Below are 18,329 nucleotides of genomic sequence, written 5' to 3'. Positions count from 1 at the left end.
AAGCAATAGAGGAAAGGATACTCACAGATGCCCCCTCATCAATGATGGTGCCAACCATTACCATTCTGTATATTTGAACGATAATCCTGAATGGTATGCTTGCTGGCAAACGGGGTCTGCCTAGTTGGTTCCAGTCGAACGAGACAACTAGGTTGCTTGGTGGAGGGACCGAATAGACGGCCGGGTATGACTCTGACGAAGTTCCTTCCTGTGATAAAGGAATGGGCGAATTGCCCCCTTGTTCGTCGGAGTCTGTGTTGATGAAGAGAATTTGGACGGTGTCGTCTTTATTCTCTTCTGTGATGGTATCATTCGAAGATAGAGCCTTTGAAGGCAAAACCGGTTCAACTGCCGCCTCAACCTTTTGACTTTCGTCAGGTATGGATTCAGACGGTTCATCCTCAATGATAGGTGCTTCGGCTGACCACCTGAGCAGGCCAGCCGGGTTCTCAACTGGTGAAGGACTTGGCAGGAGTTTTTGATATCCAGGAGGAATTTGCACTGGTAAAGCCGGGCGATCTTCCAAAACCCTTTTAGCCTTGTCTAAGAAGGGACAACGGTGGATGGCATGGTTGCCTTCACACAGTTTGCAGGGAAATCTAGCTTTCCCTCTCTGTCCTGTGACTTCACTTTCACTAGTTGACGGTGAGCTGTCAACATGGCTATCAGAGGTTGACGCCACCGAATTGTGCAAATGGTGAGACCAGTCCCTTAGTATCCGAGGGATGCAGGGACAATCTCTGTGGAAGTGGTCTCCCTTGCATATGACACATGGCGATTTAGGCCTGGTCAGTGCAGTGTGTGGATTTTCATTAGACGCCATTCGCTTGCTCCCAGTCGCTTTTGGCTCCTTCTTCTTCTTTTCTTTCTTCTTCTTCTCCTTCTTCTCCTTAGGAGCTTGGCTTTTGGCTTGGCCAGCTCCATCATGCGAAGAGGAGGGAGGAGAGGAAGAATTATAGGAAGTGGAAGGCTGGTGGGCAGCTCTGGACTGGTCTAACTGTTGATTCGACTGTTCAGGAATAGTGGTGTTTTGAACGACATTGGTCGAGAAGAGCCAGACCGGCAGGCCAATTGTCAGTCCTGGAAGCGACAATGTGGCCATGTGGGGCGCACCAACATCTCCCCAAGAGGAGAAGGGACTAGGATTTCCACCAAGGGGAATTCCTTGGTTGGTGTGCTCCATTTTCTCAACCTAAAGATCAACGCAGGAAGAAGGGGTGATTGTTCCGTTTAAAATAAATTTTAACGACGCTTTAGACACAACTTGCTTTTTCAATTTTAAAGAGTCGAGAAAAAGCTAAAGATGACTCTAGTCTCCTTCGATATTTTAACGAGCCCGAAGTGACAAATGCTCGGATGGAATTTTTCCGTTATAGAGTCTGAAAAAGGCCAAAAGGAACTGCTCTGGAGTTCTAGGTAGAGGGTGTGCCAAACTTTTCGCAAAACTGCAGAATATTTTTTAAGGTACGGGCGGTTGATCTTCCTGAATGCTGTGTTCAGTGCATTGCGATCAGTAGGGCGGCCGACACTGCTTCCTAAGGATAAATTTTTTATGCCTATAGGGGTCTCCCAATATATACTCGACGGTACGTGGGAGCATAATCCGTACTGGCGCTATCGTCCCTCAGGAGGAATCACCCACCATCAACGAGATCGACAGTCACCAGGCTTTACGACGCCGTAACATGTCTCTAGCCTAGACCTCTATGTTGTGCGTTAAGTTACAAAGCGTTGTTAAGTTCATTCAATTTATTTTAGGTTGATCTTTTTAGAAGTTTGCCTTTTGAGGTTCACCATGAGATGTATGATACAATTCCTAAATGCAGTCTAAAGATGATAAGCAAGCTTTTATATCTTTTCAACCATGAAAATCCTAGCTATAAAGGGAAAAGAAAGACACCATCTTTTCTCAAAGAGAAATCAGCACACTCTAATGCACTTTCCCTAAATCAAGCATGCAAACTATCAAGATGCAAATGCACAATGCAGGTGTTTGTTTTCCGCTTTCTTAATATTGATGCCTAAAAAGAAAGCTTTTTGTACAACTTTGAATTTGCTTTTAAATGACAAATACAAACAAGTTTACTTTTTCGAAATCAGAAAGGATAGAAGAGATTACAACACTTAACGATTTTCGAAATGAATACTTGTTTTGACACTTAAAAGAGACAAACTCAAACCAAAAGCAAAAGTAAATGTATAATAAACTGTAAATAGCCAATGAAGTCTCTCCTAAGATCACAATCAACAGATCTAAATCAAGGGCTACAGGATGACTATTTCACTCTTGCAAAGGAAAACTGTAAATGACGCCACAAACACATAAAAACACTCACAGTCTTTTTGTACAAAAGGAGGCAGAATTTAAGCAGAGAAAAGGAGCTATTAGACAGGTACCTATGCTGGTTACAGGCTGCAAAAATCAGAGATCAAAATAAGGCAAAACAGAGCAGAGAACCCCAGCTGCACAAGGCCTAACTGGATCAATGCACCCTCAACACTGAGGTTTTGACATTCAGCGCAGGTAGCCTTCACGGGACCTGCGTTGAAATGCAGAACCTCTTCACAGGGTCTGCGCTGAAGGAGAAACGAGAGTTTCTCACTGGGTTCTGGGTCACAGTTTGCTGATTAATCTACGGTTTCAGGCCAAATAAAAGAAACAATCAAGGTACAATCAAAGGGATGCTTTGAGGGAGGGCTAAGATCTATCACAAAGGATCATCAAATCATTTGTGAGTCCATTGTTCAGATCATAGACAGATCCAGTGATTGGATCAAAGCAGCAGCTCTCTACTTTGCATCTGAGAATAGCAGATGCAGTTCGATTGTTGTTGTTGAGTCTATGAAACAAACAATGATAGAGACACAAATAAAATGACCAAACAGATCTCCCCAGCGGAGTCACCAATTTGTTGTGGGGAAAAATGCCTATCCAGGACGATCCTATCCACCTAAGGTGTGACAGTGCCTTAGCAACAAACAGAGACAGCTATTCTAGTATTCTTCCTTTATGAATTAAGAATGAAGAGAGATGGATCGACTAACCGGTGTCTTCCGTTTGTCCCTCGATCCGGTTTCTCTTCTCTTTGAGAGTTCCCAGCTACTTGCCTTCTCGCTCACCCAGCTTCAACAGGTTCCTGCAAGATCACAAGAAGAGAACATTACACAAGGACATAGATTCATATTCATAACTAGTTCAGGATTAGAAATAAACTAAACATACTAATGCAATCATACATCAAAGACACATCAGCATATAGGAGAAACCAAGATAACTTTATTGACGAATAACAAGGTTCAGGAAGAGATACAACCCAGAGGGCTCCAATCCAGCATCTCCTTCCCAGCAAATGAAATTCCTATCTTCACCTTCCTTCAAAGCATTAAGCACCCAATGATTCCAACCTCAAACCAACAGCAATTCTTTGCAATAACAAAATTCCAGCCTCTAGATCTCATGGAGGAGAGATCCATATATAGATGTTTGGAGAGAGGATGAGTCAGCTTGAGATCTGACTAGTGTCCTCTCCCTCTGTTAGTTCTTGCTTCCACTTGGAGTTTCTTGCTTCCACTTGGAGATTGAGAACCTCTTACTCATCACTAGTCGAATTCACTGAGGCAAGTGTCATTGAGGAAGATTCTGGAAGCTTCCAGGGTCTTGACACCTTGTTGAATGAACTTGCCATTTGTCAATTCCCGCTCAACGCACCCTGGTAGTGCTTCTACCTGCGTTGCAGTGCAGGTAGCCAGTGCAGACTTTGCATTTCAGCGCAGACAGCTAGTGGAGCCTCTGAATTGATCCTGAATTGACTTGTTTTTGAGCAGTTTCTGGTGGAGAACTTCTGTGAATTGCTGTGGTTTGTTAGCCTTGTTCCTCTAGGGGTAGGAACAACATGTTTAGGGACTTTGGATCCCTTAGATTATGGACATTTCATGCTTATAGCTGTAAGGCACAAAAATGTCTATAACAAGGGAGTTGGTGCTTCCTGTGAGAAGGCACTCCCAAAAATTACATCAATAAAAACAACATGATTTGTGTTTTTTTCCCAAAATGGTTTCCACATGAAAAACTTGTGTCTAATGTGTATGGTTTACTTTCTTGTGTGTTGAGTTAATGTTGTTGATACATTATAGATTGTTGTTGGTTATATGTTTGGATGCCAAGTTTAAATAAGAAAAGTAAAATGGCATAAAGAAGTAAAAATTAGCCTTAATACTGATTCAACACCACCACCCCCCCCCCTCTCGGTATTATCATTGTTTTCCAACAATTGGTATCAAAGCAAGTTTCCTTCAGGAATAGCTTAATCGCTAGAAGGTAGATCAAAGGGAAACAATGGCTAATGAAGTTTTTCTAGCAGAAGAAGAAGTTCCATTCTTAGATAGATCATGCCACGAGATTTGGTATGAAATTTGGAAGGTTAGAATGGATGCCTACTTGATGTCCTTGGATAGCGATATATGGCTCTCCATATTAAATGGAGAAAATAATGAAAAATCCAAAGAGTTTATCCTGAAAGGTCTATTTGAGTTAGATGCTGATAAAGTAAGGCATTGTGAGTCATCAAAGGAAGTGCTAAATAGAATACAATGTGTGTATGGTGGAGATAGCCATGTAGCTTAAGAAGAGGCTGAGGAGTCTTGTTTCTTTGGAAATGAACCAGAACATGGTGAATTTTTTTCTCATCACATTCCTGCTGATGAGGAAGATGTCTCAGAAGAGAGACCGTGCTACTCAGAAGCTAGCACCTTTGGTGGTGAAGAAAAGGATCTAGATGAAGGGATCTTTTCTAGAAATAGGTTGACCTGGGCTGTAAAGGAGGTCAAAGACCTACCAGAGAAAATTATCGAGCAATAAGAGAAATTGAAAGTCTATGGGCATGAGAATGGAAATTTGAGCAAATGATTACATGAATTAAATGCTCAACAAGAAGAGGCTATCAAATTGATTGGGATATTAACCCATTAGTTGAGTGAAAATGAGGCCTGCTGTGAGAAACTACAAGATGAGGTAGTATCATTGAGACATGACTTAGAGAATTCAGATAGAGAGTTGTCTCAATGTCAGAAGCCTGAGGGCTCCAAAAACAACAAAAGAAAATTTATTTGACAACAGTAACAATAGAAAAAAAAGAAGAAAAGGCAGCAACAGAGACCTAAAGAGTAATAGGAGGAAAGGCAGTAGCAACAACAACAACTGTGACAAAAGAGGGCGAGGTAGCTACAAGGAAGTGTGCATGACAATTATTCTCATTTTCATAGAATGCACATGAAGAGCTAGCAGAGAACCCCTCATCCTCAACGACAAAACCTTCAAAGAAAAGGTAGCTTCTATTAACAAAGGCCTTTTTATGGTTTTTGTTTTTCTTGCAATAATTATGGACATAAAGCCATAAACTATATATTGCATGCGAGGAAACAAAATGTGTTGTGTATTAGCAACCCAAGAATGCACAAAAAGGCTCGAAGAAGGCATGTTGGCCTTGAGAGGAGTTTTGACAAAATGGATGTCAAAAAGGGTAACTCCTCTGCCCCAATCTTAAGCCAAATCAGATGCTACGATTGTGGAAATCTCGAGCACAAGAGAAATGACTACAAAAATGAGAAGAAACAGAATGTTTCTTAGCATATGAATGTGAGTGCATCAACTCGGGATTTGAAGACAAGGAGAAAGAATAGATTTGAAATAAAATCACATGTCTTCAATGCGATGTGTCAACAAAGAAAAGTGAATAGAGGAGGAAGAAGTCAAAAGAGTGATCCTCTTACTCTTGTAGCAATCCCCTTTGTGAGGCAGAAAGGCCCCAAGAAAGTTTGGTTGAAGAAAGAGGAGCTACAAGAGAAGGTTCCTCTACCCATGTGCAACTGAGTAGAAGCCCAAATAGGGGTAAAGAAAAAGCAAGATGGGAATGCTTCAGTCAGGTCTCAACCTTTAAAGGTATCAAAAAAGAAAGGGGATGATATGCTCAGGGGGAGTAGATCCTCTCATTCTCTTTAGTGAAGGAATAGAAGGGCCTCAAGGAAGGTCAAGTAAGACGTATGAAGGAGGCCAAGAAGATGAACATATTTGCGCATTTGATGGATGAAGGATGATTGTAGCCATCATGAGGAGGACACAATGATAAAAAAAAATTGTGAGAAGAAGAAGGGATGCAGTGGTAGTGTGGAATGACTAGAAGCTCACATTCATGTCAGGTCCACAAGATCATTCCCCACGCGAAGGGGAGGAATCTTTGCAGAAGATCAAGGGGCATTGGCTCAGGGGAGCTTCTTTGAAAAGCAATAGTAGGAAACAATTGGCAGCCTCAGAAAAGAATATTGCTAAGCATAGAGAAAGGTTTTGCATATTTGATGAAACATTGTTATTTAATTTAAGTTGTAAGTTGATAATGTATAACAATCTTGTGTTCATAAAACACAATTGGTGTATGCTTTCTCATGTCCATTAACCCTTAATTGGTATAGCTATGTCAATTGGTTGAGATGGGCTCATGTTGAGTAACCATGTGTGCAAATGGACATTTCTTTTTGAGAAAATAAATAGCAGAGTTTTCTTGGTACAATGTTCCACTTGTATCATTTCTTTTGCTGCAATTGGTATGAGATGTGAAGAAATCCCCGTAGTATGAGGATGAGCTCAAGGGGAGAAGTGGAGATGATCAAATAAGTGAGCATAGTCTTAGAAGAAACAACAGTAGAAAAGAAGGTTGAGCCAAAAATGCATCATTATAAATTGGTATTTTCATCAAGAATAATACCATGTGCAGTAGAATAGGTATCAATATTTTTTATACAAAAGATGCTGTAACGAAGAGAGTGCTCAACCAGAAACCACGAGGTGTCCAAAACGGGAAGGAAAAACCAGAGGTAGTATATGTTTAGGCGGAGCATATAATATTTTCCCAGTTTATGGAGCAGCAGTAGCAATTTACCTAGTAGAGATGTCGATGAAGACATCTAGAATCTAGTCCTCACAGTCACTGATTTCATGAGGTGAGCGATGACCACAATAGAAGAAAGCTGCTTGTAGCACCTTTCCATTCATGTCAAATGGGGAGAAAATTTGTGGAGGAGCTATGATAACAAGCATGTCATTGGTGTCTCATGTAATGATATGCGTTGAAACAACTTGAGTTTGGCCATCACTTAGAGAAAAAGATGGTGTGTTGCCATCAATGCCAAATAGGGAGATTGTTGGAAAATTGGAATTGTGTGCATGTGCATGGCCAGTGGCCTTCAGAAGGAATCTACAAGTGAGTTGGCATTGATGTCAATAGTCATGCTGAGGAGTTGTGTTGGCCAATTGGCGTGCCTAACTGTTGGTAGGATTGTTGGCATTGATGTCAACTAGCCAAGCTCGGATATGTGTTGTAGTAGATGTTGGTAGTGATGGCACAAGAGGAATCTCAAGGTAGTTATGGGATTCATGTAGAAAATCATCATAGTAGCAGGCAAACTAGAGAAGCAATGAAATGATAAACTATTGTGATGGCCTAGGATGGAAGGCCATGGGAGATGTAGGCCTCATGCTAAGAACACATTGTGGGTGTGTTTCCTAGTTAGCTAGAGAGCCAAGGAGAAGAAGAAAGGCAATGATCTTGAAGCCATAATTTTAGGTAGAGACTGGGCTATGTGGATAATCATATCCCCTTCATTGGATTAGGCTCAGAATAAGATTTCCAATAGTATGTGGAAGTCCCAGAATGGACTTTTGGATCAAAATTTAGAGCTAGTTGAATTTTTGCCTCTCCAAACGAGAACTTCCAATGTCGTTTTGACATGTGTCCAATCGAAAATTTTAATCAGAGGTTCCCAGCTACAGCACGACAGGATTTTCATTTCTTCGATTAGCGACTTACGATATCGGCAGTCAGATATATCAACATATCGAAGATCAGGGGATCGGAGGTTATGTGGTGCAACGCAACATCGATATACCATATGCGATTAGAAATATCGGCAATCACAATATCGGAGGTCCCAACAATTGGTGATCGGAGGCCAAGCCATATCGGTGCTCACAATTGGAGGTCATCACAATGGTGTATTGACACATAATGGTGCATCGGAGATCAGCAATCGACGGTTTCATTTGTGACGGCCATTGGAATTCCCCAATCAACGAACGCCAATTAGGTTAGAAAGAGCGAGAATTGAGGCATCCTTCATTAAATCACTAGGAAGGCCAAAAGGAAAAATACAAAGTAATATGATCAAAAACAAGGGTAGGTGAGGCCCTTTCTCTCTCCTCCAGGAAGACACATGGAGGTGTGTGGTTGGCTCTGATAAGGATAGATGGCGACATCTGAGATAAGCTCCTAGGTGGACAAGTGGAAGGTGTCTGATTGGTTCTGATAAGGGACACATGGTTGCTTACGTCAGCATGACGTCACGGTATGGAGGGACATGCGACAAGAAGTTTCGATGTTTTGGATGGCCTAATGGACCATATCTGGGTGACACATGTCACTGGTCAGAAAGTGCCATGTAGTAGGTAATGACATCATGTCAGCAATCGAAAATTAACGATTTGTGATGGAAAACGCATTGTCACTTAGTGGAAATAGTCGATAAGGTGCTCCAATGTGGTAAGTGCATGGTTTAGAAGAAACATAAGAAACCAAGGGCGCAATGATTTTACAAATGAAAAATGCACCCTAATAGGAGTCTATAGGCCTTAGCGCCTTAAGGCTAAGCCTTAGATCACAACCAATGGTCCTATGGTAGGAAATGCGCAACAAGGGCTAAGCAGTAGGGGACTAGTAAATAAGAGATCGACGATCGATGATGTATTCTTGTTGCCATATGTGGCACAAATGAAAAACGCCGATAAGGGGCTCCAATAGTGTTAATGCTTGGTCTAGAAGAAACGTAGAACACAAAGGAAACACCACATAATAAGGATAGAAAGGCCGTCGACAAAATCTAAAGGACTTAGCACCTCAAGTCTTGGCACTTGGTCACAGCCGTCGGTCCTATGAAGAGAAATTTGAAAAAGGGGATAAAACAAAACGGGCTAAGATTAATTGGAATTATTTGTTTTGTATCGTTGTTATGTGTAAAAGCGCTAATAGAGAAAAAGGCTCTGATAGTTCTCTGTAGTGAAAAATCCTCCGATAGAGCACAGTTTAGAGTATTGAAGGACGTATTGGTTAGCAGTTATAGGTTTGACTACCGAACATAGGAACTGGTCCCTGAAGAGATTATGTGCATGATTTGCAAAAATAAATGAAGAACAATGATGCCATGCTTAATGTAAAGAGAAGCCATGCTTGATTAATGTCAAGCTTTGTGAGCCTTGAAGGGCATGATGAGTCTCAGTTATGCAATAGTTACTGACAAAGAGGATTGTGCCCAGGTTGAGTATGCAGGTGGTCTAGTCAATGGCAGATGCAACAGTAGCATGGAGATGCCATGCCGAAGTACAGTGCACAGTAATGCCTAAGGACCATGTCGCAACATCGATAGAGGAAACATCGATTGGGGTGAGTAGGAGAGTAACAAAACATATGAGCTCTGATGAGAAAAGATGGGGAATGCAACATAGTTGCTTATGTGCCTTAGAGAAAAGTGCTCTGAGTGTGTGCACTGTTGTGAGAGGTTGTGGAAGAGCCAGTTTTGTGTGTAAAGGTCAAGTGTGCCTAAGCATAAGAAAAAAGATCCCTCGAGCAACAATGTGTGTGAAAGGCAAGAGTTTGCTGTGATCTGTATGTATAAGGTTGTGTGTGTGCCTTAGAGAAGTAGACTGTGTGCTCAGGAAATTTGAGAGGTCGAGAGCAGAATGAATGTTGTTGAGAGTAGAGAGCAGAGGGTTGAGAGTGACTGTTGTTGAGAAGATCATAGAGCTACTAGAGAATGATGTAGAGAGCTACAAATTGTAGTAGAATGAGCATAGATCAAAGCTGACATTAGGAAAAGTCGCTGCCATTTATAGTGAACATACAGTTCCCATTTTGAATGTGTGTTGGTGCCTACAATCAATAATTTTATGCTTCCATCTCTAGTGGAGCTTGAAAAATCTTTGGGTTTGGTGCCTCCTGCAAGTTGGTGCTTGCATAAATCCAAGGAGCTGCAAGTTGGTTTCTTGGTTTCTTGGTGTTTACAAACAAAGGGAGTTGGTGCTTCCTATTAGTTGGTGCTAGCAAACAATCAAAGGGAGTTGGTGCTTCTTGTGAGAAGGTTCTCACAAAAGCAGATTGATGTAATAGAGTAGGCGCTTCTATTTACATCAATAACAACAACAAGCTTTGTGGTTTTTTCCCGAAAGGGTTTCCACGTGAAAAACTTGTGTCTAATGTGTATGGTTTACATGCTTTTGTGTTGAGTTAATGTTGCTGCTACATTATAGATTGTTTTTGGTTATGTGGTTGGATGCCAAGTTTAAATAAGAAAAGTAAACTGGAATAAAGAAGTAAAAATTAGCCTTAATACTGATTCACCTCTCAGTATTATCATTGTTTTCCAACATTGCGTACACGCGCACGCGGGTGCCACATAATGGCTAAAAATAAATCACATTTGTAGATTATATTTTATGTTTTATTAGTGGAAAAATAAATAAAAAGAAATTTTATTACTAATGCGCAAAGGAAACTCATTGTGCAAGAGTGTAGAAGCTCCAAACTTCCACACAATGAACTTCCTCCACACTATATTGACGAATTATATAGTGTTGTGTCTAAACTTTCTACACCATTTTATTCGTTGAGCAAAGGACCAATAATGAGCTCCATATCAAATAATTTATTGAAAGAAGGAACATACAATAACTTTTTCTTACACACCAGCTAAATTCTTAGGTGCAGCGTACCCTACCAAATGAGCAAACCCACGATCTTTATTGAGCTGAGAGGCTCATTCTACAGTCGAGTATGAGGGGATGTGTAAGCTTGTCCGTCTGTTTGTGCCCCTTTAAAATAAAAATTATGTTCTAAATAGAAAAATAATGTTGGCTATAATTAAAAAAAATGAATATGTTGTAAAGTAATTAGAAGTAAAAAAAAAAATGTGTGAATCAGATGGCTAAATCTTATACTTTTCAAAATTATTTCAACAAGAGATCTATGTTAACTAATTTATGTCAATATCAACTTCATATATATCTATATATGGAAAAAAAATGAAGTTTTTATGGTCAAAATTTTTATTTGGTCCTACATATACTCTATTTAGCATTCAAAAATACAATTTAAACATTGAAAAATAAAACATTGTACTTTTCACTCTAAAAAAGTTTGCATTTGAAGAAATTTGATCCCTCTCGACTCATATTAGATCCATACATAAGATGAATCTATGTTGGTTATGATACACAAGAGAAATGCAACAATTTCCATTGCCATATTAGTTAGGGTCATATATCTGCACTGTTTAGTAGGGTGGGTTTAGATTAAGAATATGAATATTCATCCACACAACTCGTTCAAAGCTCTCTTCTTCTTACAAGGTTCAATTGCAAGATTGGAGATTAATTAATTCTGTCAAAATTTGCAGAAAAGGAAAATGACATGGACATGGCAACAATAGGTGTTCTGTCAATTTCCATGGCGATAGTATAAAATTACTATGAATTTCTACTAATCTAAATTGGTTAAACCTTTCAAACATTTACGATTAATATTTTATTGGTCATGTACATGCTAAAGAGCATAAAATGATGTATGATTCATGGTTAATAGACAATTTGAAAGTTAATTGGTTGCATATAGGAGGAGAATGTCACAAGGACTTTGATAACCAAACTCCTAGCCTCAAAAGCAAATGATCAGAACAATGAACCAAACCCACAAATTATATTTTATTTTATCTAAGGTTTTCATAAACTGTAATCTTGATTTCTTAAAATTAAAAACAAAAATTAAACAACAACCAATTTTATAACATAAGGTTGGCATTAATCACCTTTTTATCTTTTCTTCCCAATAATGAAGCTAAAGCTTAAAGTAATCTTAACATTATTTTTGGGAGCCAGGCTAGTTCTAGTTCTTTTTGTCATGATTTCTTATTGTTATGGTATAATTACATTATGTCATGTGCAACGATGTACTACATGATAGGAGATAACACGAGATGGGACACCACCACTAATTTCAATTATTGGGTGTAGGGAAAGCCATTCGAGCGACATCGTCAGTAAGTAAATCAATAAATACATTAGCATTTGTACTGGGAGGCGAAAATCAATGCTGATAGGATATGCAGACCTTGAGTCCATACTTGTGATATCAACGATTTTCCATTCATTTCATTTGGTGTATCCTCCCAAAACTTATGATTTTCGAACGCCAATGTGGTGTGGCCCACCTGGAAATAGAATAAGGGGAGGGATTGCAATCAGGGATTTCATAGAGATGGACTTGGTTGCACCTCACAAAATCTGTGATCGTCGACGAGCGAAGTGGCCTAGCCCTCGTGGAAAAGGAATAGGGAAGGTCTGCTGAGGTCTTATTATATAAAAACTTTGTTAAACCTTTTGCGTCCAACCTCCTGATTTAACACATAAAACATATATGTTGAGGCCGCCTTTACGATCGCTGATCACATTTTTGCGTTAGTTCCCAGCGCTTTGGTTCTTCACGTGACCATAGTCTAGCCCTCATATCAGATCCCCCTTCGTCGACAATTTCCAATTGAAGGTTTCACAATGTGCACACTATGCCTCATCCTCCGATCGTTGGCTTGCGATTGTTGACGTCATTACTGCCATGTGTCACCCTATGAGTGGTGACACGTGTCACCTCTTTTGGGCCCCTTCTGACCCTTGAAAATGTCGAGTCCATTTGCCACGTGTCAGCCATACCGCCACATCATTGCTGACGTCATATGACGTGGCACTTATCAGAACGAATTGTTGGCTACCACATGTATCTAATCGAATCTAGTTCTATTTTCCACGTGTCCTTTATCGGATTCAATCGTTGTGCGACACACATCCCTTTGGGAGGAGAGAGAAAAGGCCCGACCTTCTCTGTTTTTGCAAGTAATTCCTTTGTTAATTTGTTATCGACCCTTCCCGACACTTTAACACTAGAGGCCTGTTCCCGACACTTTTTCTACATATCGCAATTGGAGATTTGTTATGGTCGGCACATTGCAACCGTCGATCGTTGATTGCTGATATCACTTTACGCTCTAATATGCGATATAGCCATACACCTCGGAACTACGAGATGTGGGATTTGGAACCTCCGATCACCGATTTGCGATATCGACGATCACATATCGCTGATTTTGATTGGGAGCTCCGATAAGGGGGCTAGACTACAACCATATGAAGAACCACAAGACCAAGAGCTAAACAGAAAGGTGATCGGCGATCGCAAGTTTCAGAGGGTGTGACCAAATGCAATACTATGAAATCGCCGATTGCGATATTACAAAGGCCCAGGTGCATATGTTTTGGTCCCATGTGGGGATTGTTTATAACGCAATATGTCAAAGAATCGGCCCCCTTTTCCACCAAGTCCCGAAGTCTTCTTTTAAAGGAACAAACATGCAGCACACTATTATAAAGAATCGGCCCCCTTTCAAGCCAAAGGGTTTAACATACCAAAGGGCTTTGGCCCTGAGTTTCCACCTAAGCCCAGACTTCACGCCCCGCATAATATAAAGTGGCACACAAGCTCTGAGCGGTCACTATTTTAAGGTTTGCTCGTTTGTCAACCATGAAATTCCTGCTTCTTTAACAACCATCAATTTGGCATATTCTCTATGATGACAAATCTGCTATAGTGTCGTGAGGAAGAGCTTCACCATAAAAAACCTATTGGCTTAATTATAACAATTAATATTTTGAACTTGCTCTTCACTTTTGTGAGATAGTAATATTTTAGGCTTCAAAGCATGCGACGAAGTAAAATGATTAGTCTCTAAAAATCTCTCATAGGCCAGTTAGCACCACACATTTTTGTAATTTTGTAATTGTATGGAGCTTTTCTTGTGTGAAGTTTTTTGTGTGTGGAAATCTCCTAAAAAACAAAGTCCCACACACTATTAAATAGAAAAACTTCGCACAATAATTAGTTACGCACTTGGTAGTTTTCTTTCCGCAACTATTTATAAAACATTTCATATATTAAGAGCGTACCCTATTAGCATTTTTTATCAAAATGAACATTAAATTCACAAAAAATATAAAATTTTACTCAGATTCAGAATTCATAGTCGACATGGTAAGGCTTTATACATAGGTGTCGCGAGTAATATTTGCAATTACATGATAAAAAAAGAACAACCCCTGGAAGAAGCGTGATTCATATGTAAGTCTCATCAATTACATCATGTTACATATGGTTGCGTCATCTCACATCAACAATTCAGGTTGCGACAGCGATTAGAACTCAGGTGGGGAGGTTATTATTAAACCCTCCTAACCTCCCAGGATAACATCCATTGAGATCAAAAAAATGTCATTATTTGCGGATCAAATAAAAAGACTAATAAATTGTGTTAAATGCTACTTGATCTAACATTTCTCGGGTGCCTCACCACCAAAATCCCCACAAAATCTAGAAATTCTTTGAAACTCAGTTGGGAAACAATAGCAACTTTGTTGAGGAAAGACAAGCCTATGGTAAGAACCATGATGTGCATCCCCGCAATGGGTTTCGTAGCTTCCGTGTGAATAAATATCGGGAAGGAAACCCCTGCTGTGAAGTTGCAGAAGGCTAGGACATGGGATGAAGATATCAGTTCCTAGTTCTAAACCACTCCATTGTTCGATCTCTTTGGTGTAATATGGATAGTAATTACGAAATTTTATTGAAATCAGATATCTCTCAATGGGAATTAGAAGTTAATTTTTTATTAGTCAAACTTTTGAAATATGATGTATTTCTGCGTGCACTAATTCAAAATATTGATAGTGGGATTCATTTTCTACTCAAAATATGTATGACAAAAGATATCTCGATGAAGATAATGAACGCTCTAAAATCGGAAGCATGTATAATCATTATGGCAAAGTCGAGTAACTGAGACTCTGTGGAGTCTGTGCATTAATAAACATTTTTCATGATGGAAATAGCTAGCAAATAAATTGTGTCATTTGTGAAAGTGATTCAAATCACAAGCATCGTGAATTTAATTATTTGGGAAGCGGTCCAATAATTAATCGATGTGCCAGGTCATGCACAATAATAATTACTTATTTGGGAAGCGGTCCCATAATTAATAATTTCGCTTAACTAATTCCAAATGCGAGAGGAGCTGAGGAGCTGCTTGCCTAATAAGAGGAGTTGTAGACGACAGGGTAGCAACCACAGGAAGGGCATCATTCCACCGTGTCATGTAAAGAATTATTTTGTGGGTTTCGTCAACATGAAATATAGAGTTAACTAATATAGATCTATTTTAAATATGGATCTAATATGAGCTAAGAAGGATTCTATTTCTTATGCAGATATTTTTATGAGTGGATATTATTTAAATATTTTGTATAGTTATTTTTTTAGATTTTTAGATTTGGATAAAGATTAGTAAAATTTCAATTTTGATGACAGATAGACAACATTATACATCATACTGAACTGCTCAATAAACCTTTCCAACTCCATAAAATTAATACTATATATAAAATCAAAAAATTATATACACAAATTACTTTTGAACTGAATTGTGCAGAGATGCAAAGAATGGTTCATCCTTCGCACAAACCATCCTCCGGTGTTTGTTGAGGGATTAGGGGTAAATGAAACCTTTACCCTACTGGATCTGGATTTTTTTGCATCATAGATGTAAACATCGAGACTATATTAGAATGGAAAACAAAAGCCATGGGCAAAAAATCCAGATAAGAAGAAGAACGATGCAAGACATGGATCAACTCACTAAAAGGAGCAGGTTTTAATATTTTAACTTACATCTTATATGTTTCCCATTTATTAAGCTTCAAAGTCGTTATTATCGCCTAATACATCCTAGTATCGGAGGAAATGCATTTATCAATTTTTTTTGTTACGAAAAAGGAATATCTATGAATGATCTCGTTGGATACCTATCCATATCATCATATCGGAAATTATTCATGCATGCGCCCTTGATGGTTAAATCAAGAAAGCTCCAATACCCATTTCTTACTTCGCTCTCTTGGATCCCACGCCTTTTGTGTTATCTCTTTTGGTAAAAGCATTAAACGAAAATAATATGGTTTTTATTACTAATTCGCAGTGAATATAAACGTGTTATCGATGCAATTGAAATATACCATTCACTTGGTTACCTCATAAATATTAAACAACGTACTATTATTTAACGTTAAAAGTGAAGTAAGTGCGGAGGAAGGGTGTGGAGAGGAAATGGGTGTGGAAGTTGTGTGAAGGAAACGTGTGTAGAGGTGGTGGTGCAGAGGAAGTATGTGTAGAAATGGTGGTGTGGATAAATCATACGTTAAGGAACTTGTGCGAAGGTTACGATGAAACCAAAATATATGTGGAGAAAGCATATGTTGTGTGAAATTTTCTCCGCACTCCACACCAGTTTTAATCAATTAATTAACGATAGCAATATAGGCTATGTTGCACCACTAATTTTATTTTAAGATTTTACTATTCGAAAACGTTTAACTACAGATATTTTTTCCTTATTGTATTTTATTTTGTTTATTAATTTTGTTTGTAAATTATAATGAGATAGAACATTTTAAAATTTATTTCTAGCATAAACAAATATTTAATTTATTAATTTTATTTGTGAAACTACATTAAATTTTTAAAATTATTTTTAAATATTTTTATTTTAAATATTTAAATTTTTATGATTAATATTAAAATATTTTCAAAAAAATATTTATAAATAATAATTTAACAAACATTTTATTATTAAAATTTTGATAATATTTACATTCTATTTTATATATATATATATATATATATATATAATTAAAGTAATCTACTCACGTAACAATTTTGTTAGGAAATTGTACCCGACCGAAAAAAGATTCTCGGAAAATGGTTGTCGATCTGGCAAGTTGGCCAGTCATCTTCGCCAAGCTCCATTTGTCTCTATCACTCCTTTATTTCATGAGGGAAAATAAAGTTTAAATTTTAAATGTCTCGCGATTCGGGATGGAATATCTCGTTAGACTACTTTGCTTTAAGACTTCTTCTTTACCAGGCAATTCCTATTTCCAACCCCGTTGAAACATAAATGCAGCCTGACATGCAAGGGATATAGCAGTTCTCTTGTATTTATGTTTCAATGGGGTTGACTTTGGCATTTTAGCAACAAAGCAACTGTTATTCCCCTTGCATGTCAGGCTGCATTTATGTTTCAATGGGGTTGGAAATAGGAATTGCCTTCTTTACCATCTCCATGGCTATAGTCAAAGGCAGTTCCTATTTTTAACCCTATGCAAACATAAATGAGCATTAAGTACTTGTGACAGGACATTCGTGCATCTGAAGGTATGCTACATATGCATGAAAGCCATACATATCTATGCATATTCCGGCAACTCGATCACCCTACCTCCGACAAGCTCCAGTATTCAATGTATCTGCGACCACTGTTAGACCTGTCCCGTCTCCTCCTGCGACCTCCGTTGACTTCCTCGTCTACCACCGTTTTCCAAATTCCGTTTTATTTTGAATTTAGTAAAGGCGCTAAAGGAAATCAAATTTGAATTTTGAATTTGTAATTTCGTTCCATCCATATTTTATTTGGTTAGAAGGCAGCTTTTTGGCTCGTGATTCATGTTTGTTTTTTTTGAAGGGGAGCTGCTGAACACATTATTCCTTGGCACCGAAAAGCTCTGGAAGCTACTTCATATTCGGAACCTCATTATCTCATCACGGATTGGGCATGGACGCTAGTGAAAGAAGGCAGAACCAGCGAAATAATAGACAAGAGAATCGGGCAAAGCGGGGCGGAGAGCATGATGAAGAGAGTTGTTTCAGTGGGTATTCTGTGCGCACATGTTATGGTGGCATTCAGAACTCGAATGGTGGACACTGTGAGGATGCTGGAGGGTGAGGGCGACATTCCTGAAATTCCAGACAGGCCTTTGCCGCTTATGTTACATGGTCCGTCTCTGTTAGACCAATTAAACGATTCTTCCCTTTTTCCTTGTAGCATTTTTGGGCCTGCCTTCAGCGGATGTAGGTAACTGCATTTCTTCCATTAGAGCACTGCCCAAAGTGTGGGCGGTAATTGCAAAACATTTGATAGTAGACAGTTCAGTTCTGTGAAGTAATTTGTATTATAATGTCCAGGAAATTAGTTTGAATTTCAGTGTTTAGTTGTCATGTAAACTCGTCGAACTTGTACCAGTCTGTGGTGCTTTTAGTGAACCTGTTGTTAATATATATATAGTTGCCCTTCGTGGAAAATGA

The 18,329-nt window shown here is 38.9% G+C and overlaps 1 pseudogene; it reads left to right on the top strand.

Moving 5' to 3' along the window:
- Nucleotides 1-18,103, top strand: part of LOC149233456 (xanthine dehydrogenase 2-like) — an 81,694-nt pseudogene extending 63,591 nt beyond the window's left edge.
- Nucleotides 18,104-18,329: the final 226 nt, after the last annotated feature.

The sequence above is a fragment of the Pinus tabuliformis genome, chromosome J (genome assembly GCF_031772625.1).
Source record: "Pinus tabuliformis cultivar Carrire ecotype Pingquan chromosome J, CPIR1, whole genome shotgun sequence".
NCBI classification, from domain to species: Eukaryota; Viridiplantae; Streptophyta; class Pinopsida; order Pinales; family Pinaceae; genus Pinus; species Pinus tabuliformis.
The sequence above is the reverse complement of the archived record's forward strand: the minus strand, read 5'-3'. Positions and strand labels throughout refer to the sequence as shown.